This window comes from Strix aluco, chromosome 5, assembly GCF_031877795.1.
Source record: "Strix aluco isolate bStrAlu1 chromosome 5, bStrAlu1.hap1, whole genome shotgun sequence".
NCBI lineage: Eukaryota > Metazoa > Chordata > Aves > Strigiformes > Strigidae > Strix > Strix aluco.
Genome location: NC_133935.1, coordinates 62,492,199 through 62,516,386, shown reverse-complemented (window position 1 = coordinate 62,516,386; position 24,188 = coordinate 62,492,199). Strand labels below are relative to the sequence as shown.

General features: G+C 37.1%; 1 protein-coding gene and 1 long non-coding RNA gene across 3 annotated transcripts in view; both read right to left on the bottom strand.

Annotated features, from left to right (window-relative positions):
- LOC141924674 (uncharacterized) overlaps positions 1–19,136 on the bottom strand; it is a 99,392-nt gene extending 80,256 nt beyond the window's left edge. Inside the window, exon 1 of the long non-coding RNA XR_012623639.1 lies at positions 19,111–19,136. This is a non-coding gene — a long non-coding RNA (uncharacterized LOC141924674). The remainder of the gene's footprint in view (positions 1–19,110) is intronic.
- The window catches only part of KCND2 (potassium voltage-gated channel subfamily D member 2), a 310,155-nt gene that overhangs the window by 262,812 nt on the left and 23,155 nt on the right, over positions 1–24,188 (bottom strand). The window lies entirely within an intron of this gene.

Below are 24,188 nucleotides of genomic sequence, written 5' to 3'. Positions count from 1 at the left end.
GATCAACTAGAACGAAATGCAAGTTTCTTGTTAGCCAAAGGAAAGTAATGTACTATTATTACTGTCAGTAAAGAAATCTCTCTACAAACAAGCAATAAATAATGTCAGGAAATGTCAGTTGCAGAGGGGATATCACCATGGAAAATAAGCTTATGAAGTGCTAAAATACAAGTGGTATTGCCTCTAATTTTTAACTTTGATAGTAGAAATCAAGCCAGTTTAGAGGTATATTTCACAGGAGACAGAGTGAGTATACCTTAAAATAGGAAATTCACATAAGTCATTTATTCAACATAAAATATTGAAGATGCAAATTAATGTCTGAGGATTTAAGGATTTAAGAATTTTAAGGATTGAAGATTTAAAAACAAATACTGCACACATGCTCACTGATACTTCACAAGTTCATTTCAATTCTCCTGATGTTAGAGTCATTGTACTATTTGTTCAAGAGTGTGGCAAACTGGCTCATGTGAAGCAAAATCTGACAAAGATTTTATTTGTATTCTAAAAATATACAAACTCATTTTGGAATATCAGACTTGTTTCAATTACTTCTTTGTCTATTGGTAACGAGGACACTTTTACTGGGATTTTGTTCAGGCCCAAAACAATGCCTGGTCTTGTCAGTGGGAATATTTCTGGTGTGTGGCAGATTAGATCTTTACAGGGCATTTCAAAGGGCTCTGTTCCTTGTCAGACTTTTCATTTAGAAAGTCCCAAACGTAATGCTTACACCCTGTACACTGCAGGGAGACTTCAGAACAGGTAGATTTATGGGAAGTCATGGTGACAGCTAGATAAAATGTAGTGAGTTCAGCATGTGGCCAGATTCTTTTCTCAAAGAATGCTTCTATAAGAGAATAAAATAAAGGTTTTCTGCAAAGACATACTACTTATCTTTTAAGAATCACATGACAAAAATTTATTCTATAACAGAGAAGTTCTTCCTACAGAAGAGAAATCTAATGTTACTAAGGGAAAGATACCAACAAGCTACATTCAAATAACTTATGCACTTTTTCAGCCATTGTTAACCATTAATAGTATTAATAGGAATTTAATGTTTTAAAATGCTTTATCACAGCAGGTACGTTATTTTGTTTTCATGTGTTTTGTTTTCTATTTTGGCTTCAGATGGTAAATTTCCTATTTTTTCAATTTGTAATAAATTATGAAGACTTGTTTAATTTTCTCCAGGACACATATTAATGTGACTAGTTTTTTTCTTAATGTCATTGGAAAAGTATCTATTCTTAGTTAAACCTCTTTATGTGAATACTGTTTCTTTCCAAAGCTGCTGGTTCACTATTTTATTTTATAATATATAGAATATGCAGGGAATACACTTGGTCACGTTTGAAGACTGACTTTTCTTGAAAACATAAATCTTTAGTTTCTAGGAAGGACCAAGTACCTGAGAAGTTTAAAAAGGTAAAACTAAGGTTCTTCTGAATCTAACAGACAAAACTAGATAATTACTATGAAGGACAAAGGCTATTAAAAGTCATTTCTATGCCTGAAAAACAATGAATGTGTTGAATATGCACTGGTTTAGGTTTTCATTTCTAAAAGAAGATGCCTTTACACAAATATGAGGGTTGAACAGATTTGTGATGGTGGCCTCAAGTGTAAATATTTTTTTTCCAAAATCGTTTATTAAAAGTAAACAAAATATTCTGACTGTAACATTACAAGCTAAATATACATAGGAGAAATAATCTCTTGAATTACATGTTCCAGGACCTTCATCTTCCAATAATCCCAGCAGAATTTTGAGATCAATGATTTCAAAAAAGGTTTAAAAATTCTCAAAGGCTATGAAAGAATATTTATGCATATGCCTTTTCTAATCAAATTGAGGTTGGCAACTTTAAAAATATTCTACTCAAGAAGATACAGCAAATATCCAGTTTTCATAATTTGTATTTTTCATTTGCAGGCAAAGAGGCATAATGATTTACGTTACTATGCTAACACTATCAAAGTTGAAAGTAGTTTAAATTAAACATAACTGTTCTTAACTAACTAGGTAAAATTCATTATCCCATATATTGTATAGTAGGCTAGTGCACTTAAATTTGACTTTGGAACACAACACTTACTTAGAAATAAGTACAAACAGCATATTAAGTTAAAAAAAGCAGTCTTTGTATCAAGTACTAATAGGTTTACATGGAAGTTGCATTTCCAGTCTGAACCTCCACGCTTTCAATGAAGACTTAATGCACTTTTCTTATCATTAGCCTTATTGTGAACTTCACTCTTCTTGTATTTTCTGCTCTGGTTATTCCCAAATTCAGATGGTCCTGTAGTTTTCTTTATAGACTCTCTAAACGTGATTCTGTTGTCTAAACCTAGGCATGTAGTTCTGTGTAAGATGGCCTAGGGTGTCTGACCTGGCTATCTTGCTCTTCCAAAAGAAGGAATGGGCCTCCTGTAGACCATAGATGTCTGTCTGCTAGCCCTGTCTTGGAAACCCTAGGGGTTTCCCATGTCCCACATGGCAGTCAGTCACACCAGTCCTCAGAAAACTAAAATGAGCTCTCTCTGTCCTGTCTCATGTCCTGCCTTGAGCTGGCTTTGGAATACTGTAATCCATTCAGTTTGAATCAGGTTTAAAATTAATATCCAACTTCACATGTCTATATACACTTGTGAATTGGTGTTTAATTTCCCATTGCAGTCAATTAGTGAGGCCAGTAATGACTGCTGAGTGATGCTACTCATGTAAAGCAGACATAGTTTGGATGGTTAGCGCCATTTGAAAGAGCTCTATAGAGTTTCTGTATGTAAATGAAAGCTATAACATAATCCCAAAGGAGAAGCAGATGGCTACCATGCATCCTGTAGGAGGAGCAGATGGCTACTGGGCAGGATGTATAAAATGGCACTACAGGTTTCTGTCCAAGCAACAGAATCCTAAGTCAACTGAACACCCAGCTCTGTGGATACCTGTCAATAGCTACCTACCTTCTCTGGAGCAGTTTTGCATTTCCAATACCTATCCTCACAGGCAAGATCTTTACATGAGAGTCAGCATCACAGAGTCTAAAAAGGTGTCTGACTGTGGCAGGATGTTTGGAAAGAGATAGGCACATTTGTCTATCAAAGATCATCCAGATGTCGAGTTACTTACTTAATTCCAATGACTGAATTGAAAGGTTGGTCAAGTCTGCAGAACAATTCAGTGTACCTGGATGCTAAGTAAGGCAATACATGGAGAAAATCAGTAGGAAAGAATATCTATATAGGTGTTCACCTTGGACCTAGGGTATTAATAATGAAGCTGAGCTAACTTTACAGAGCTTAATATTTTAAAAGGGACTGGTGCTGAGGGTGCTGTGCATGTTTTGCATAACATTCTAATTGTTATGAGCACCTGTCCAGGAAAGTGTAAGAATTGCCCTGGGAGGAACCTCATCTGAAGAGTAGAAACTATTCTTGCTTGTCTTCTTAATGTTCCTCTTCACCTTAATCTTGCGAGTCTGGAATAGCCTCCTTCTTAGGACCTTGTCTTAGAATGGCCCATGTACATTGTATCCCTAAACATTTTGCAAATGGACCCTGATGCTGCTGCCCATATTTATGAATGAAGGTATAAAATCATAGAATCATAGAATCATAGAATGGTTTGGGTTGGAAGGGACCCTAAAGATCATCCAGTTCCAACCCCCCTGCCATGGGCAGGGACACCTTCCACTAGATCAGGCTGCTCAAAGCCTCACCCAACCTGGACTTGAACACTTCCAGGGAGAGGGAATCTACAGCTTCTCTGGGCAACCTGTTCCAGTGCCTTACCACCCTCACAGTAAAGAATTTCTTCCTTATATACCCTCTTTCAGTTTAAACCCATTAACCCTCATCATATCACTACACTCCCTGATAAAGAGTCCCTCCCCATCTTCCTGTAGGCCCCCTTTAAGTACTGGAAGGCTGCTATAAGATCTCCCTTGGGCCTTCTCTTCTTCAGGATGAACAACCAACTCTCTCAGCCTGTCCTCATAAGGGAGGTGCTCCAGCTCCCTGATCATCTTCATGGCCCTGCTCTAGACCTGTTCACGCAGGTCCATGTCCTTCTTATGTTGGGGGCCCCAGAGCTGAACACAGTACTGAACGAGAGTATAGTAGAGGGAGAGGATCACCTCCCTCGATCTGCTAGTGACACTTCTCTTGATGGACCCCAGGATACGGTTGGCTTTCTGGGCTGTGAGCACACATTGCTGGCTCATATTCACTTTTCCGTCCTCCAATATCCTCAAGTCCTTCTCTGCAGGGCTGCTCTCAATCCACTCATCGCTCAGCCTGTATTTGTGCTTGGCATTGCCTTGACCCTTGTGCAGGACCTTGCACTTGGCCTTATTGAACTTCATGAGGTTTGCACAAGCCCACCTCTCAAGCCTGTCAAGGTCCCTCTGAATGATGTCCCTTCCCTCCAGCATGCTGACTGCACCACACAGCTCGGTGTTGTTAGCAAACTTTGCTGCCGACAAAGATGTTAAACAGCGCTGGTCTCAACACCGATCCCTGAGGAACGTCACTCATCACTGCTCTCCACTTGGATATGAAGCCATTCATTGCAAGTTTTTGAATGAGAACATCCAGCCAATTCCTTATCCACCAAGTGGTCCATCCATCAAATCCATGTCTCTGCAATTTAGAGACAAGGATGTCGTGCAGGACATTGTCAGGTGCTTAGCACAAGTCCAGGTAGATGACGTCTCGGTAATGCCATTTGATACAATTAGGAATTAATTGTGATGCTCAGAGTAGAGGAGGACTTTATTCTGTCTCACATTTAGAATATCTTTTCATGTTCCTTGAAGTAGATGTTTTGGACCCATTGATTATGACAGAAAGCTTTGGTCAGTGCATATAAATGGGGTGCTTCTTTGTATCTTTTTTGATACAAAACAGGAAGGGGATAAGGGTACACATCCCAGTTTATCTTGGTGCAGAGCTGCTATCTAGGAGGTTCTGTAGCAGGATCTGATGACAAGTAAACATTCCAGAGTGCTATAATATGAAAGCAGTACTTCCAAGCTTTCATACAGAGTTCAGGGAATAAACAAAAAGATGACTTAAAGGAGTCCTGAATCCTTACTGGATATCCCAAGTCTGATAGACTCTTTAAACAAAGGTATACTGAAACATCAAATATATGTGCTGAATAGTTTATTATGTGCTGAATTGTTTAGCTGTGATGACTGGTTCATTGTTCCTCAGGAATTTTAGCAAATCTCTCTCTCTCTCTCTTTTATCAAGATAAATGTGTATCGGGAGAGAACTGCCTATTTCTGTAGTCATATCAAGATGCCATCTGGATAAAAGAGCTCTAAATTCCCTTCAACATTGATATATAAAAGGCCCTCAAATTCTCCTGACTTTTCATTCCTCAAGGAGCAGAAGGATGGGGATGAAGGAAAGAGATTAAACTTGATCATCATTCATGAATCATGGGCTTCCTCAACATTTTACTCATTTGAAAGCACACTTTCCTGATGGCTAAAAAAAAATAATAATTCTTAAAAATCAATCAATTTGGTTTAAGCAAACCTGAAGAATTCTAAAATCCTTGATTCAATGTATTATTACTATTGTTCAATGCATTGTACAAAGACACACTTTCCTTTTCACTGATTAGATTTTAAACAGATACTGATTACTTTGTAAATTATATTTTTCCCCTAGATTTACTTGACAAATCACTCACATCCAGCTTCTCTCAAAAGAAGGGAAATCTAGCACTGAGTGGTAAATTTATATGGATAAGTGTATTTGCAGCCAAATGAAGACTCATTCTTTAAGTATATTCAGTATCAGTATTATCCCTGAGCCAAATATTATGTCTGCATTCAGTCTTTAATGAGGCAAAACTACAGATGAATTGAAAGAAGAGGCTACCAAGCAGGTTTTCTTATTTAATGAACATGAAGAGTGCCTTCTGTAATGCCTACAGGGCAGGCATTGCAGGGTAGGATTTGAATAACCATTTTCCTCAAAGTTCTTTGTAGCCCTAAAAGTGAATTTTCATGGTTTGGCTCTACTGGCAATATCAGTGCCCCTCAGCAAGGCTGTTGACCTTCTGTGGCAGTAACAGAAAAAGAATTATGCTAAGGATTCTAAATTCATACATTTACTATGTCTGCAGAACTAAGGGACAGGTAAATGTGAGAAATACACCACAATAGGCATGGTTTGTCATCAGAGGTTACTTTTATCTATGCTGCGGTTCAGGCATCATCAGAGCAGTACTCTGGTATATGACCAAAGCAAAGAAGTGACAGCAGTGATCATGAGCAATATGAAAATGTATGAATGCCACAGCTTACGTCTTATAGTAGGTCAGGCTAGTGGTTCTTTCCAGGTTGTGAACATAAAGCGGATGCTATATGTAACATCCACTGTTAATATGAACTAGAAAGATCTGCAGTTATTTTAATTGGTTCTGTACCTGGTGCAAGGTAAACAGAAAAACTGATATATTTTACTTTCTGAAGACAGAAAAATATGAGTTGACAACCTGGCTTATACAGGGGATTTACTTTATTCAAAAATTCTATCAACACTATTTGCATTTTTCTCATTAAGGATATTCCGCATTGAGCTTCTGGACAGCTAAATAACAGTGTCCAGGGATTTTAATCTTTTAGGGACCAGTTTATGAAAGGACTTAACAGCTGTAATTTCATCGTCCTGCTCTTTTCTTAATATTTAATTTTGTTATTTTTATTATGCAACAACAGCACAATGTTTACCAATTAGTGGACATATTTTCAGATAAACTGAATCTTTAATTAAATTAAACCTACTCAAATATTTAACTTCCTGTAGGAATTTATGTGATATAAATTTATTAACTCAGTGATGAAAATAACATGTAAGCAAAAAAAAATTAAATTTTCATGCTCAAAAATGACAGTTAAAATATTATTAAAAGTATTGAAAGAAACACTCAAATTTATAAAACCATTCAAAATTAATTGGGGGGAAAAGTACTATACCAGCTGAATAAGCAGTGCATGGCCAAAAACATGGGGGTTATTCTCCCCTGCATTTTGCAGGACCAAAACCTACTGTCTTGGTGTACATTACATATACGTTTCACTTAGATGAGAATATAAAAGTTAAGTGGAATTGATCAGATTCCATGACATTTTTCACCTTTACTGGCAGCACAAAACAGTCTTCCTCATCAGAAACTGTTTTCAATAGCTTCAAAGCATAATTCAAGAACTATTAGTCAAAGAAAGACCAGGGAGAGCCTCATTCCCTGCTTGACGTAGGAAGAAACATGGCAACGAGTGATGAGGAGAAGGCTGAGGTGTTTAATGCCTTCTTTGCCTCAGTCTTTAATAACAAGACTAGTTGTATTGAGGGAATCCAGCCTCCTCAGCCAGAAGACAGAGACTGAGAGAACGACCCCCCCGCAATCCAGGAGGAGATAGTCAGTGACCTACTGCATCACATAGACATACACAAGTCTATGGGACCGGATGGGATACACCCGAGGGTGCTGAAGGAGCTGGCTGGGGTGCTGGCCAAGACACTTTCCATTATTTACCAGCAGTCCTGGATGACCAGGGAGGTCCCGACAGATTGGAAATTGGCCAATGTGATGCCCATATATAAGAAGGGTCGGAAGGATGATCCAGGAAATTACAAGCCTGTCAGCTTGACTTCGGTGCCCGGGAAGCTGATGGAGCAGCTCATTCTGAGTACCATCATACAATACATGTGGGACAACCAGATGATCAGGCCCAGTCAGCATGGGTTTATGAAAGGCAGGTCCTGCTTGACAAACCTGATCTCCTTCTATGACAGGGTGACCTGCTTATTGGATGAGGGAAAGGCTGTGGATGTTGTTTACCTTGACTTCAGTAAGACCTTTGACACTGTTTCCCACAGCACGCTCCTGGCAAAACTGCCTGCTCGTGGCTTGGATGGGCACATGCTTCGCTGGGTAAAAAAGTGGTTGGATGACTGGGCCCAAAGAGTTGTGGTGAATGGAGTTAAATCCGGTTGGCGGCGGTCATGAGGGCTGAGTTTTGGGGCCATTCCTGTCTAATATCTTTATTGATGATCTCGACGAGGGGATAGAGTGCACCCTCAGTAAGTTTGCAGATGACACCAAGTTGGGTGGGAGTGTTGATCTGCTCAAGGGTAGGGAGGCTCTGCAGAGAGATCTGGACAGGCTGGAGCGATGGGCTCAGGCCAACTGTAGGAGTTTCAATAAGGCCAAATGCCGGGTGCTGCACTTGGGCCACAACAACCCCCAGCAGCGCTACAGGCTTGGGGAGGAGTGGCTGGAGAGCTGCCAGTCAGAGAGGGACCTGGGGGTGTTGATTGACAGCCGGCTGAACATGAGCCAGCAGTGTGCCCAGGTGGCCAAGAAGGCCAATGGCATCCTGGCTTGTATCAGAAATAGCGTGGCCAGCAGGGACAGGGAAGGGATCTTACCCCTGTACTCGGCACTGGTGAGGCCGCACCTCGACTACTGTGTTCAGTTTTGGGCCCCTCACTACAAAAAGGACATTGAATTACTCGAGCGTGTCCAGAGAAGGGCAACGAAGCTGGTGAAGGGTCTGGAGCACATGTCGTATGAGGAGCGGCTGAGGGAACTGGGGTTGTTTAGTCTGGAGAAGAGGAGGCTGAGGGGAGACCTCATCGCCCTCTACAACTACCTGAAAGGAGGTTGCAGAGAGATTGGGATGAGAATCTTTGACCAAGTAACAAGCAATAGGACGAGAGGTAATGACCTCAAATTGTGCCAGGGAAGGTTTAGACTAGATGTTAGGAAGCATTTCTTTACAGAACGGGTTGTTAGGTGTTGGAATGGGCTGCCCGGGGCAGTGGTGGAGTCCCCATCCCTGGAGGTGTTTAAGAGTTGGGTTGACATAGCGCTGAGGGATATGGTGTAGTTGAGAATGGTCAGTGTTAGGTTTATGGTTGGACTAGAAGATCTTCAAGGTCTTTTCCAACCTAGATAATTCTTTGATTCTGTGATTCTGTGAATTTTTTATTCAAATTGAATGATAAAGGATTTATTAGCAGACGTTTTCTAATTTGCTATATTTTTTTTTTTGTTTCTACTGATGCAAATATTTGTTTACATGGTTTATTCCTCCGCCATCATATATAATGACACATTTAAACTCTACAAGAAATATTTCCTTACAAATAGCTTTTTATATCTTATATTGGGTTTATTCTAATTAGTAGGATTAAGACTAGCATTGGATGTTTAATTGATTAAAATATATCCATGCTCTTCAATGTTTCAGAATATGAAAACAAAAGTAAGTATACAATGCTGGTTTACATAATGCAATGTGTGCATGTGCCTCTGTGTGTGTGTGTGCATAATACAGCATTAGGAACAGGAGTGTTAACTTTAGTTATGATTGGGTCCTTGATCTTGGCTGCCTTCTTGGAAGTGCCTGCCATCAGAGAAGGTGGTTGTTGTACCTGAATGATTAGGCATAAGCTAGGGTGTAGGCTGTAAGGGAAACACTTGTACTAGTAATAGACTAGTTGAGGAAAAACATCCTCAGGCACATTCTTTTTATGTGGAATATTATGCAGAATTCGGAAGGTTTGTATTCCATAGTTATTGAGTAGATTTTTTCATAAGGAAAACAACACACGGAACAAAATTAATAACTTCTGCTTTTCATCTGGAAGGCACAGGCACATTTGTGGTTGAGCTACAGTAGTTGCTGGTGGTAACTGGATTTTCATGGAAATAAATGATGACTCACTAGGGTTGAGTTCATAATAAAGTATAAGATTGATCTACTCAGTGGTCAAACTAATAGTTCAATGAGGCAAGATCAGCATAGCCCACAAAGGCTTCAGAAATCATGTACACTCAGGCAAATTGGCTCTAAAAACAACGACAAATAGCTCTTGCACACTGTAACTTCAGCTTATTTTTAAAGATAAAAAATAACCAGCACAAGCTGTATTATTTTGTTACAAACCGGAACAGAACAGTTGCAGAAAATACATGAAGGAGGCTATTGCATAGAATAGCTTTCCTTTCAGATATTTCCATTGATAATGTCAGAAGGTTCTACTTAGCTTTGTTTAACCAGATGTCAATGAACAAAAAAACCCTTTTCCTGATCTGTTCTCCAGTGTAAAGCAATGAAATATTAATTAATACTACATTTAAATGGGTATTCAATTTAGAGTAGTTCATTTTTTAAAGGCAGAAAAAGAGTAATTGACATCTATGAGCAGGTGTTCCTCATGCCAAAAAAATGGCTCACTTTCATTTATTTAAAAAGCTGGAAAATGCACATTTGTTTGAGAAAGCCATTTATTCAGAGAAATCTTTAATTACATGCACCATAAAACAGGCGCAAAATGCTGTCTGCTCAGACCTGCAACTTTAAGTCATTGCAAAGCATGAACTGCCTAATTTCACCAGAGAATAACAGTCACTACTTCACTCTGTTGCTGCATGACAGCTGTATATGAACAACTACTCTCATCTATGAAGTGAAGTGGAGGGATGTCACATGACTAGAGGCAAAGCACTGCATTGTGTCAATGTCATTTCTGTTAAAAGATCTTGTAGCCTGACATCCAGAATGGAGTCGCACATTAATGTACAATGGATAATATTTCTGACAATATACCCTGGATGGCCTTGAGCTGATTACAACTGCTTCAGAAAACAGTTGTTACTGAATTGTTTCCTTTCAATAGAGTCTGCCTGAGGAAGCATAGCAAGAGAGACTGGATCATTAGGGTTGGATATATCATAACTTTGCAATTGCCCTACTTTGGTTCTTGAAAACAATCTTTGTCAAGAACAGGAAACAGCTTGCCTTTAGGTGCTATAACGGAAAGAGTAGAGCGATCTAGATGAGCATCTGTAAGATTATTTCATGCTTACATGCTAGAACTTTAGCTAGTTATCAATATAACAAAGTCAGGTTAAAGGCAAATGGTATTATCAGGAGTGATGCTCAGGGGTGTACGCAACCTTTCAATTCATTCAGACAGAATATTGCTGCTGATTTAGCAAAATGTTTGACTACAGTATGCTATCTGAAAGGTGAGAAACAACTGGCAGTATTGGTGTCCCACAACAGTGCTATTATCTGGTATCAATCACAGAACCTGTGTTACAAGCAGCTTATGGGTAGTCTTTCAAACCAGAGTTGAGTCTCAGAACTGAAAGTGGAACTGTGCAGGTATGGGGATTTGGGACCATTTAAACCCCATGAAGATGTAAGACAATAGGGTGATGAGGTGACACGATAATTTGTGGTGGAACTGAATGATAAGTCTAACTCAGATTTCTAGGTGATGAGGGGATGTAAAGGTCAGCTTTCACCTCTCACCTATGAACCAAATCTAAAGCATGCCCTTCCTTCAGCTTTCTGAGCTGTGCAACTGTTAGTCCTTAAATTTCTCAGTATATGATCAGTAAGGTCAGCCAAGAAGGCCATGCTGTCCTACAGTTCTACAAGAAGCAGCCACATACATATATATACAGATACCTGTTGCTATTTTTAAAATTATTGCACTAGTAGAGATGAATTTTCCTGTGACGTTTATTCCTCAAAGAGAGATTTTCATAACAATTTACTTCAGAGGCAAAAAACACAGCTCATCTAGAACATAAATACCTGCTAGGAAGTTACCTGTGTATAGGAGCTCCAGCTGCAGTGATTTCTGAAGGGTCTCTGCAGGAGACAGAGTTCTGACTACCAGCCCATCATAACAAACACTTAAACAAATAAACAATAACTTCCCAAGCATGAAATCCACCTCAAAACCTGAAATTCCTTAAGCAGACAAACTATGAAGACAGCAATTGCATTGGACTATCAGTTTAACTTAGGAAAACCTTGAAAAGCTTAGAAGAGAAGAGTCACTGAGCACTAAAACCAAAAGCTCAAATGAAAGCTGCATAGAGTGGCTCAGAAAGGCAGGAAGTAAAGAGTATGAGAGAATGCAGGAAATAACTGCCTAATGCCAAACTCCTATCAGGAGTTCCCATGTTGCCTAAAAGAAAGTTGAGAAAATGTCAGGGGAAGCTGAACTCTCTGGTAAAAGCACAGCATGTGACAAGACTTCATTTTTATTGGTCTTGGGAGTGACAGAAAATGTATTAACTGTTAATATCCTGAGTGTCCTCTTGTAATTCTTGTATATGTATGCTTTTAAAATTATCCATTATTTATATAATTCTTTAACTATATAAACATTTTTCCTGACAAACAGGATTTTGGATTAATATTTAATGTAAATCTATACATAAAATATATTTGTGTATACACAAGTAGTTACCCCTGTTTTTCCTGATACACATTTCCACATTGCAAGGCTGCATCGTTTAAGTTGACCTAAGCTCTTTCCCATGATCATCTTTCCATTAGGTCAGATATTGGCCATAATCCTTATCCCAGTAAACTCTGAGGACATTTGACATCAGTTTCAGTAGGAACAGGAACAAACAATTTTTGTGTATCTTTGTATAAATCCAAATAGAATTTTGGCACCTTTGATGTAACAACCTTTTTCTTCTCTGTTTTAGTCCTATATACAGATGACTAAATACCCCAACACATAACAACTATCCATGCAACTCCCAACCAGATTAACAATCAAACTTTTCCTGTTCATATAATAGGATTCTTCTTCCTCATTCTTTTCCTTTAATAGTGGGTATAATCTTACTGTGATCACTGTGCTTAGACATCAGAGATATAATGCTGTATCACCTCATTAAAAAATCCTTTAACAGGGATATCTGCCTTGTTAAAAGGAATAGAAGCAACTGTAGATTTCCCTTTGAAGTTGCTACTAACTCCAGTCTGCACTCTACTCAAGAAAATTCCCACTGTGAAAACCCTGACAGTCCTTACTAAGTCCTTACTCCAGGGTATATCAGATTAAGATAAATACTTTAGTAATGACTACATAGTTTTCTCAGTCTTGGACACAATACTCAAGGTCCCTCCCAATTTGTTGGATTAACAAGGATGATGCTTCTTAGTGCACATGATATTTCTTTATTCCATCATCTCAGTTTTGACAGATTTGTTCACTATAGATATTTTTCAATTGTCTTACTTGAAAGTTCTGTAAAACTCAAATAAACCTACAGCAAATACTTTTAAGGCACAATGAAAATATTCAATGCCACTGACACCATGCTTCCACAGTTCTTTGTGTCTCATGAAATCTTGATACATTTTCACAGGGTCAGTTCAGTTGTATGAATATTCTTATTCTGGTTTCTTAATTCTTGCCTTAGTTACTTGAAATTAAACAAAACCTACAGCAGAGGATATAATCAGCTGAATATCTCACAGTTTATTGCTGTGAACAAAAAGCCAGCATGATTCTTCAATACATACATAGGAGTCACAATTACACAGGTTATATTACTTGCAATTTTGGCTCTGAAAAGAGTGCTCTGAAAATATTACATACAGTTCTGCTGCACATGATTCAAGACTAATGCTGAAAATAAAGGTTAATTCTTGGAATAACCACAAGAGTAACTGGGTTTGGAAAACCTGCTTCATAGTGAAGGTCTCCAGGAGCACATTGCCCATTTAACTTCTCAAAGAGACTCTATTAACTGCTGACTGATTTGATCATCGTGAATACTGCAGTGCCAATCCAGAGAACACATACTGATGATAAACTCTTCCATTGAGCTCAGTGGAAATAAGACAACTTCCAAATGTTCAAAACTGATGACAGAGAAGCTTCATGGGATTCAGATTTCTTCTGTTCAGATGCAGACATCTGTAGTATGAATAGTTGCCTAGACTCTCTTTACAGGCTGTGGACAGCTATGAACATTTCTATCATACTACTTTTTTCATTTTAGATAAATGAACTGTCCTCTAAAGGGCGTATCACTCTCCACTGGAAAACTCGCTCAGTTGTAGATAGACGTCTAAATTAAAGTTTGGTGAGAAGAACTCCTTCCTTCATATTAGAAATGTCACACACCTTTCAACAGATATTAAAAGACTGTGACGGACTCTTCACTGATGGTTCTTCAAATAGAATACGAAGCATTTCTTATACCATACTCCCAAATTCAAACCAGAACTAATTCAGAATATTCCTACACCTTGTATCAGATATGAGGTCTGATGCAGTGATCACAATGGTCTTATCTGTCCCTAAAAAATAAATACAGTTCATTTAAACTGAAAACGAATTTCCAGAAACATTTCTTCATCATCTTAACTCTTCCACTTTAAAATCATGCCATGAAAAAAGTGTCATGACATGCATAACCAAACCTAGATCTTTTATTTCTGCTTCAGCATTTCATGTTCAATTTGAAGCTCTAGCTGAAATAAAATTAATTAATAATTAGTTCCCTTAAAAGTCTGTGAGAACAGACCTTTTGTGAAAAAAGAAAGGAGACCTATATAAATAACTTTATGTCACCAAACCTTTAATATTATAGTCTTGATATTCTTACAGAATTGTTGTAATTGCATTTCACACATGCGTTAACCTTTTATTCTTTCCTGATAGCAATATTTCCATGCTCATGGGTTGGACAATACTATTTATTTGTCTATCCAAAACACAAGTTTTCACTTCTGTCTTAGAAATCAAATTGTAAGAGATAAAATAGCTGTCAGATGTAATCAAACTGGAGAACTTCACTGCCTTCTTTTCATATTACCCTTAATTCAAATAAGATTTTTCTCAATGTCTTCTGTTTAGCAACCTTCATTATATGCCTACAGAATTCGCTACTCAGTGCTGAAATAATTCACTATATGTAAGACTTCAGTACAAGTGTTGCTCATGCCAATGGAGTTCTAACATAGAACATAAAAAAGCTCTGTCTAAAAATGAAAATGTAAGTCTTCAGCCTCATAATCACACTAAATTATAAATGCAACGGAATGCATCACATATTTAACATCAAAGTTCTTAATTCATTCATTAGTTGCAAATATTTTTGCAATGGTCTGAATCTTCAGCATTCTCAAATCTCCTTTATGCCTCAGTTTTTAATTGAGCTTACAGTTTAGAAGACGTATAAGACTTTTACACATACTGTAGATGTAACTTTTTATGTCTTAAATCTACCATTTTAAACTTTACATGATTAATTGAAGGTTCAACTTTTTTTTTTTTTTTTTTAGTTATGTAGGAGTATCTGACTTAAACTCATAAGCATGAAGCAGGTCCAGAGGTGCTTCAGATACACTCTCAACTTCAAAGTAGTAATATAAGCTTCTGCTTACAACCATGTGGGACATGTTTAGCTCTGGGCACATTTCAGTATGTAATCTATATATGGCCAATGAGAAAGACCTACTTCTTCCCATAACCTATTTTCTCCTTATAGAAAGAGTTTAAATTCCTATGAGTAATGGGAATCACATAAAATAATTTCAAAGCCAATTTTAAAATGGTAGAAGTTTGAAAGAAATTATTAAAATTTGCTTACCTCTTATTCTCATTTCCATATTGTGAATCTGTCATTCTGACTTGTAGGCATTAAGTAATTTTCTGCCCTTTTCCTAAGTTTTGAAGTCAGGCAGGAGGTTTTCAGTGTTTTCACTGTTTTTCAGTACTGTTGGCTCCTTCTACATTTGTATGTGATAAGCTTTGATTCTGACCATGAAGACAAAGAAATAAATACCAGGAGCACCTGAAGGTGCAGAGGCAGCCAGACCACTGCTTAGCGTAAAACAGTTTCAGCGGTGATATGTCTGCTCTAGAATCTAAATGTGGCCAGCAGTTAGTACAGGAATCAATGAGCTGTACTGGTCCAGCAAGGTAATGCTCCATAAATAAGAATGAAATTTGTCTCTACAGGTTAACTTTTATAAACTTCTGTATATGCTTACTAGTAATATTCACCAAAATTATGAGCCTTTTTTTCTTTTTTCTCTTAAAGAACCAAAACAAAATAGGGAAAAAACCTACTTTGGCTCCCAACATTGTCATAATAAGATACTAATTTAGTTGCATAACAGGTGATGTCACGGGAGACTTCTAAGTAAAAATAAATGTCGCTATATTGACTTATGCTTGTTCAAACTGAATTCAGGATACTACCACAGCTTATTTGTTTTGAATTTCTTTGCAAACCAAATCTTAGTGGTTTGCAAATGCTTGATCCACAAACAGTAGCAAGATTGTTGTTTCTAGTCTCTTCTAGTCTATCTATTCTGAAATCTATTTCATGATTATCTTTAAAATTTCTTCCAAATTTTCCCCACATCATGCAAAGTTATCAATTTTTAGAAAGACTATCCAATCAGCACATTGCTTGAAGAACTGTATTTCTCTTAACGTTAATTATGTCTTTCCAGTTCAAGGTGTGATTGAAGAAATCAGTAAATAAATATAAAATAGGTTTATAGTTTAAGCTTCCTGTCCTGTTTTCTCTTGAACTTATTTAACTTTGAACCTTATTTTTTATCAGTCACTAAAATGTAAAGTATATTCACAGCTGTCATTAACATTTCACATAACCCATATGAAAAGGAGACTTTTGCCATTCCTGGTATTTTACTGAAATGTATGGGTTTCACATTCTGATTTTTATTTCACTAAAATTATGTGTTCAGTTTTTTCTAAAATCAGATTATTAGTCCCTAATCATTTTTTATATGCTTAGCCTTGCAAAGACTTTTACATGTCATCCACTGGAAATAATCAAGGTTGAGTGGAAGTTATGCCATTGAGTTCAGTGTGAATAGGACAGGATAAAAAAGAAATTTTTACTGTTTTGATACCCAGTTTTCTAATTTCCTTGCTTGGTTTAAAGGCACTTCTGTGACTCCTGTGCAGTATTGCATTTTTAAGGATAGAGATTTTTTTCCAAAACACGTCTTTACCTCTGTCTCAGGATGATAATGGCAAATTAAATGAAAAAAACAGGGAGGATGAATAACGTCTTTTTTAAAAATATGGAGATGATGCCATTAATTTGTGTCATTCTCTGGAATTACATTATTTAGAAAAGATTTTGAAGGTTCTAGGACTTTTTCTCAATATGAAACCAAGATCGGATTTTCTTTTGAAGTGGAATTGCCTTTGTTCTAGAGGTATTTGGGATAAAGAATTAAGATCAACTTATGAGAAAAGGTATTGTTTTCCCTTAGGAAAAAAAAAAGAAATTCCACTTTCTCCCAACCAAAAAGACAAGTTACTAAAAAAGGCTGGAAATGAGATATTATTTGTTCTGTTATACTTTTCTAAAACACAATTAATGCAGTATAGCTACTGTAAACAACCCAGTGATACTGTATAACTTGTACTTAACAAGGACAAATATATTTTTAAAAGTTGCTTTCATGGCAAATAGAATAACTACTATCAGAGATAAAGGAATTGGCAGACAAGTTTTACTTGGGTCCAATATCGTAGATATCAAATCACAAGCGTATAGTACTGGTCCTATCTATACTGGACATAAGTGAGTCATAAATTACACGAGATATTTTACTTTTAGATCTAATCTATTGGCACCTACCCCATCTGTTTCACTTCAGCAGGGAACATCTTCCTATTGAAGACACACAGCAACTCATAGAGCTCTTACCCACATATAATCTGTCATTGCATGGGGTCAGGGCCATGGGAACAGCTTTCTACAACTGGCAAAGATATTTTGCTGGACTTAGTACATGAACAAACTCAACTGATGAAGCAGGCAGAAACAACATCATAGTAAGTCCCAAAAATGGCCAAGTAGAAACAGAGAATATGTGTTCCTGAACTTCAGAGTTTTCTTAGTAAAAGTGTGGTCTTCATAAAAACCTCTCAAAATAGATGTCTTTTAAAATTTAATTGGCATTTTGTGACATTTGATATTATCACACCCAAAGATTCTTAACTCTCTAATAATCAAAGGAAAGAAAAGTTAATGAACCCAACACCCACTCACAGTACAGGTGTTTTAAACTCTTTTGATCATTTAAAAAAAAAGCCTTAAAGTAGCATAAATATACATATTGATTTTTAGAAGATATTTGTATATCATAATTACATATATATGTTCAAATGAACCTCCTAAATTAGGTAGCTAATGTATTTATCTTCAGAATAAGAGTTAAATTCAAGAACAGCAAGACAGAGGATCCAGGTAACTACAAGCGAGTCAGCCTCACCTTGACCCCTGGGGAGACAGTGGAGCAAATCGTCCTGGAAGCCCTTTCCAAACATGTGAACAACAAGGTGATTTGGAGTAGTCAATATGGATTAATGAAGGGAAAATCATGCTACAAGAACCTGAAATGTTGAAATGACTAGCTCAGTGGATGAGGGGATATTGTTTATCTTGAATTTATCAAGGCTGTCAGCAATGTCTCCCATAATATTGTCCTCAACAAACTGATGAAGTACAGGCTAGATCAGCAGACAGTGATGTAAACTGAAAACTGGCTGAACTGTTGGGCTCAAAGGGTCAGCAGCACGAAGTCCAGCTGGAGGCCAGTCACTGGTGGTGCTTCCCTGGGGTCAGTACTGAAGCCAGTACAGTTTAACATCTTCAGTAATGACCTGGATGATGGGACAAGAGTGCACACTCAGCAGATTTGGAGATGATACAAGATTGGGAAAAGTAGTTGATACAGCAGATGCTTGTGCTGCCAAAGAGACCTTAATAGGCTAAAGAAATGGGCAAACAGTAATCTCAAGAAGTTTAAGAAAGGGAAATGTTAAATCCTGCACCTGGGAAGGAATAACCATGTGCACCAGTACAGGCTGGGGGCCGACTAGCTGGGAAACAGCTTTGCAGAGAAGGCTCTGGCAGTCCTAGTGGAAGAGCCAACAATGTGCCCTTACGGCAAGGAAGGCAAATAGCCTTTCCTGGTCTGAATCAGGAACAGGATCACATCACCTGAAGGTTGAATGTGTGATCCTTCCCCCCTCTTCAGCACTGGGGAGGCCGCAGATGGAGTGCTGAGTCCAGTTCTGGGCTCCCTGGTACAAAAAGGCAATGAACACACTGAAGAGAGTCAAGCACAGGGCCATTAAGACAATGAAGGGCTTGGAGCATGTGAGCTACATGACGAGGCTGAGAGAGCTTGCATTGTTCAGCCTGGAGAAGATGCTCAGGGGTATCTTATCCATGTACATAAATACCTGATGAGTGCAGAGGTTGAGAATATGGAGCCAGACTCTTCTCGACAGTATCTGGAGAAAGGCCAAGTGGTGATGGGCCACTACTGAAATAAAGGAAATTTAATTTAAATATAAGAAAAAAAAATTGTGAGAGTAGTCAAAACACTTTCCTAGAGACGTTTCCCAGTGAGCCTGTGCAATCTCCACCCTTGGAGATATTCAATAACTGTCTGGAGACAACTCTGAACAGCGTGTTTTTGGTGGCCCTACTTAGAGCAGAAGGGGTTGGACAAGACAATCTCCAGAGGTCCCCTTCAATCTCACCTTAACTCTGCAATTCTGTTCTTCAAGAATAAAATATTGTGCTGTAAGGCCATATCCCCTACATCATAACACTTTTTGTGGGATTAATGATAAAGCATCTTTTCTCTCACTTGTGACTAAAAGACAGCTAAGAGTGGTCTTAAAATCCATGGCCCAGACATGGTGTGATGGTTGCCAGAAAGCCTGGCACAGCAATGTCAGGAAAGTCAGTTCAGGTATCTTACAAGTTAGAGAAGACTAGACTTTGCAAAACCTACATTAAGATCCTTTGAGCAGTTCAGGAAATAAACAGTACAGACTGAGTAGTCATGGGTAGTCAGGGGACTTCAGAAGAATCAGAAGACCTACTTATGGGTCTGGTAACTCAAGAGAGTCTTTAAAACAAACTTTTCTCTTGTATCCACATGACATATTACTTAAGCTAGAAAATTATGATAGTTTAAACAGTGCAGTGAAGTATTACGTATTTTATTCATTATCTAGTCTATCAAGTGTTCTAAAGTGTTAGATGCAAGTTTTCTAAGAGGTTAATGGCTTCAAATTCTTAACAGTTTTTTAACAGATAGTTAAAATTGCTGGCTTTATCGTCACAAGCAACTTTCAGTTCTTAAAGCCTTAGAGACAAAAAAAGTTACATACACATTACAGGTATTCTGCAGATGCTATTTAATTTTAAAGACATTTTCTGCAACTTTCACCAGTAGTAAGACTTTCAAAGAAATCACTAGAAGCAATGGTTGAGAATTTAGCAACATTTTTCATGGTACCATCCACCCAACCCATTTTTCTGTTCAATGTACCTCTTAACTTTTTGCTAAAAAAGAAATGCCATATGTGCTCATTTTTAATTAAAAACAAAAGTAATTGCTCAGACTAAGTATGCAATAAGCAACATTTATACTGCTAATTGGAAACTTCCTGGCAAAAGTTTTATGTTGATATGATATCGGTGATGAGACAATGTGATGAACGCAAAATATTTCATTAGAAAATCTTAGGACTTCTGATGAGTCATAAGAAGTAACACCAGGGACATTTGGGAATTTTGGAATCTTCATTCCCATAGCACACAGGCTTGATGCATCTACCCAAAACACAGCAGTTTCATGCTCCATTGTTTTTGAAGTGACATAAGGACTTACGAATTCATACATCATATCAGATCAAAGATATATCTTCTTCTGACTGCATAGAAAAGGGTGAAAACAGACCAAACATATTTGATGTTTTCTGGTAATATTGTCTCATCATCCATCTATTTTCAGTTTGGGAATTTTATGAAGCAGATAGCTTTTCTATGTACTTACAAACATAAATTATTTTCTGTTCCATGAATTTGCCCAGCTATCCCCTTGAGTAAAAGTAAGTTTTTAAACATCTATTATGTGAGATACTGCAGAGTTCAGTGAGTATCTGGTTTGCTGAAAATCTTGAAAAAAATGTTGAGTTCCTAAGAACTATAAATTCTTTTAATACAGGATGAAAGTAAGGGTTAATGAAGCACTAAAACATTCATAATCAAAAAAATCTAAAACTGACAGGAGTTTTTTTAGATGTATTTTCCACAGATTTTATGCCAGCATAGCTGAAAATTTAGAACCATGCAAAATGTTCAAAGTTCCTACATTTAAATAAAATAATAAAAAATAATTCTTAATTTTTTCACTTAGATATTGTAGCTTGACCTGCCATTTATCTGACACGTAATTTGATATATAATCATATTATATACGTTCTTGCTCTCTGTATTAGCCCAATTTTAGTAAACAGAATCTCCATCATATTTATTTCCTCTAACTCATTTCTGAAGTCTTCCTAGTCATGACTATGTCTGATGAATATTGTTGAAGTCATACGATTGATGAGTAAGTTACCTGCTAAGAAGTTTTCATGGAATACTTCTCCAGACTTCTTGCAGAACATTCAATATGGAAAGCATTTTTATTTTTCATAGCTTAATTACAGTGCTTCAAAAGACAGCATTGAAACAGCTCTTGCAAATATTTAATGACATCGATCTGCTACAGACACATACCTTAGGCTCCCATTGTTCCTTCTACCAAAACCAGTGTTACTTTTTAGCATTTTCCCCTCATTTAACTGGAATAAAAATAGTACTCCTCGCTGAAATAAATGTAATGACATACTCTGCAAGTAATCTTTTTTCTTTCTTCCACCCTGTACCTCAAACCTGATGAGTGGCTCTTGGAAAGCAAATTCTTCTTGAGAATGTCCGCTGATTAGAAGCCAGTTGAAAATGGGCACTTTCTTCATGCATAACCCGAAACTAAAACAGGTCTTCATGTCTTCTCAAGACTAAACACGTGCTCACACACAAAGGAACAGGAACTTGGACCACGGTGGACAAGAGCACCACCTGGTGATGCCTTCCCTTTTGCTACCTTACCCTACTGCCATGCACTGAGCCTGGTCTCCTCTTCCGTTCATGCTAGCATGGGAAGAGAATCATCAATTTTCAAAAGCCCCTTGGATCTTCCATATCTTAATAAAAAATGCTTCTTCAGGTACCTTAACTTTCAACTACATTTTCAGGTCTTGAATTCTTCTGTTCTGAAATTACTTGATTCTTTTTCCTTCACATTTGGGAACATTACACCATCCAGCAAGGGTTTTCTCTTTTTGAATTTTCCAGAACTGAATTTCCATGATCAGCTCTATTTTGATTTTACACAGAATGCCAGGAAGCAATAATTGGGACATAAAAGGAGGAAGGTGTTATACAGAGGCTACCTGTGAAAAAAAAAAGCATTTCTGGAAATGCATGTTTTAGACTACAAAATTCACAAGGACAAGACAATTTTAAAGAGAAATATAGATCAAGAAATCCTCCTTTATCAAGCACTTTCAAGATTTTTTTTCAGAAATTTTGCCCAAATCTAATAATTACTATGGCTGAAGATCGGACTGTGATGGAATTTATACTTCTAAAGATACCACTAAAGAAAGACTTCTGAGGTCTTTTTCTAGTAAAGATTCTTTATTGAGACATAATCCATAACTCTCTGAAGTCAATAGGATCCTTAATGGGCTTTGCATCAGCCACTAATTTACGTACCATTTGCCTAAAGGACACAACTTTAACTGTAATTATTTTTCTGTCATTAATAGTCAACTGAATTTATACTCAAAATGTTTTAAAATGATGTTGTAAAAATGTATCTTTAGTTTTAAACAATGGAAAAGATTTTGATTAATTTTATGATTACAAGAACAAATTAGCATGAAAGTAGGCTAAAAATTGCGAACATGCCTTTGATGAAGAAATCTTCTGGGCTCCTTGCCAATTTTAAAAGAAAAGAGAGAAGTTCAAGGTAAAGATGTTACTGTTTAGCTAGTGTCTGAGTCAGAATCTGGAAAGAGAGACCCTTACATTTTGAGCCCTTACATATGCAAGAAGTCTTACTGAAATTAAGTGGGGCAAAAATAAAGCACTCAAAAAAAGGAGATGTTTCTGTAGCAGACAAAAATAAGATGCAGACAGACAAAAATGAGCTGCAGCACTTTTCAGGATTTGAATACTGTTGTACACATTGATGAATATATAAGCTGTGCTGCTAAAATTTATAGTATAATCGCATATAACTTTATATAATACATTTATACTCTATGTGTGTGCATGCTTATATGTGTATATACATATGTAGAAACACACAGATACACACACAGACACCATGTAATTATTTTTGGTATAAATTGTATATTGTACATTTCTAATAGGCCCTAAAAAGTCTGTAGAGAAGAAAAATTCAAATAGGCACTAAATTGGCTTCGACGCACATTGTATGTGTTGTTTTGTTTTTTTTTTTTTCCCAGAAGGAGTCAAGTACATAACAGTGTAGTCTTCTACACAGTTGCATGGGGAACTACAAGCTTTTCAGGAAAAAAATAGCAAAGGTCTTGTTGCTTTGCAAGGAGTTAGACATCTCTTATGGGTAGGAAGATATGTCACCATTTGGGAACATAAATTGAGAACACCCTTCAGATTAAGATCCTGTGAAGCAATACAGCTGTGTTCTCCTCTCATCAGAGCAGAGGGTGTCAGGCTCCTCTGATGAAACAATTCTACACTAGAAAAGTAAGGAGGAAGCCTTTGTAATTAGGTCCTTTTCTATTAAATATTTATACAATGTGAAAAAGTTTCAGTAGGCAAAAGAGAGGGACTCACAACGATATATCACCTGATGATCAGATCTTTTCCTGGAACTGGAAACGGAGCAGAATGGTCCCACCACTTAGCTGAACAGCCTAATAACAATCTTAAGAGTTTTTTTCCTCAAGTTATGTTCTACACATAACTGAGAAAATATTAGCATAACTTTTTTTAATTGACTTTTAAAATTAACCCTTATTATTTTACAATTCTCCTGACAACGTGCTTCATGTTTGAAAAGTGTTTATTGCATTTTTAATACATCATATATATTGAAAAGAGAAAAAGTCCTCCACTGCATTTGAACAAGTAAATGCTTGAGATATGTTATGTACTTCATGCCTTTTAAGCCATAGTAAAATTTGCCATATAAAATAATGGTTTATTCTCTTTTTTAATCAGTTTATTCAAAACCTATAACCGCCCTGAGGAAATTAGATTGAGATATACAGCAACGTGAATATTTGCTATCTATGTGGGTCTATAACTACTATTTCAGAAGAAAGAAGAGGCAAAATGTACATTAAAAATATACCTAATACTTGATATGATTAATGATCATCTACTACTTTTGATGATTAGAACTGTTATATGGTATTTTAAC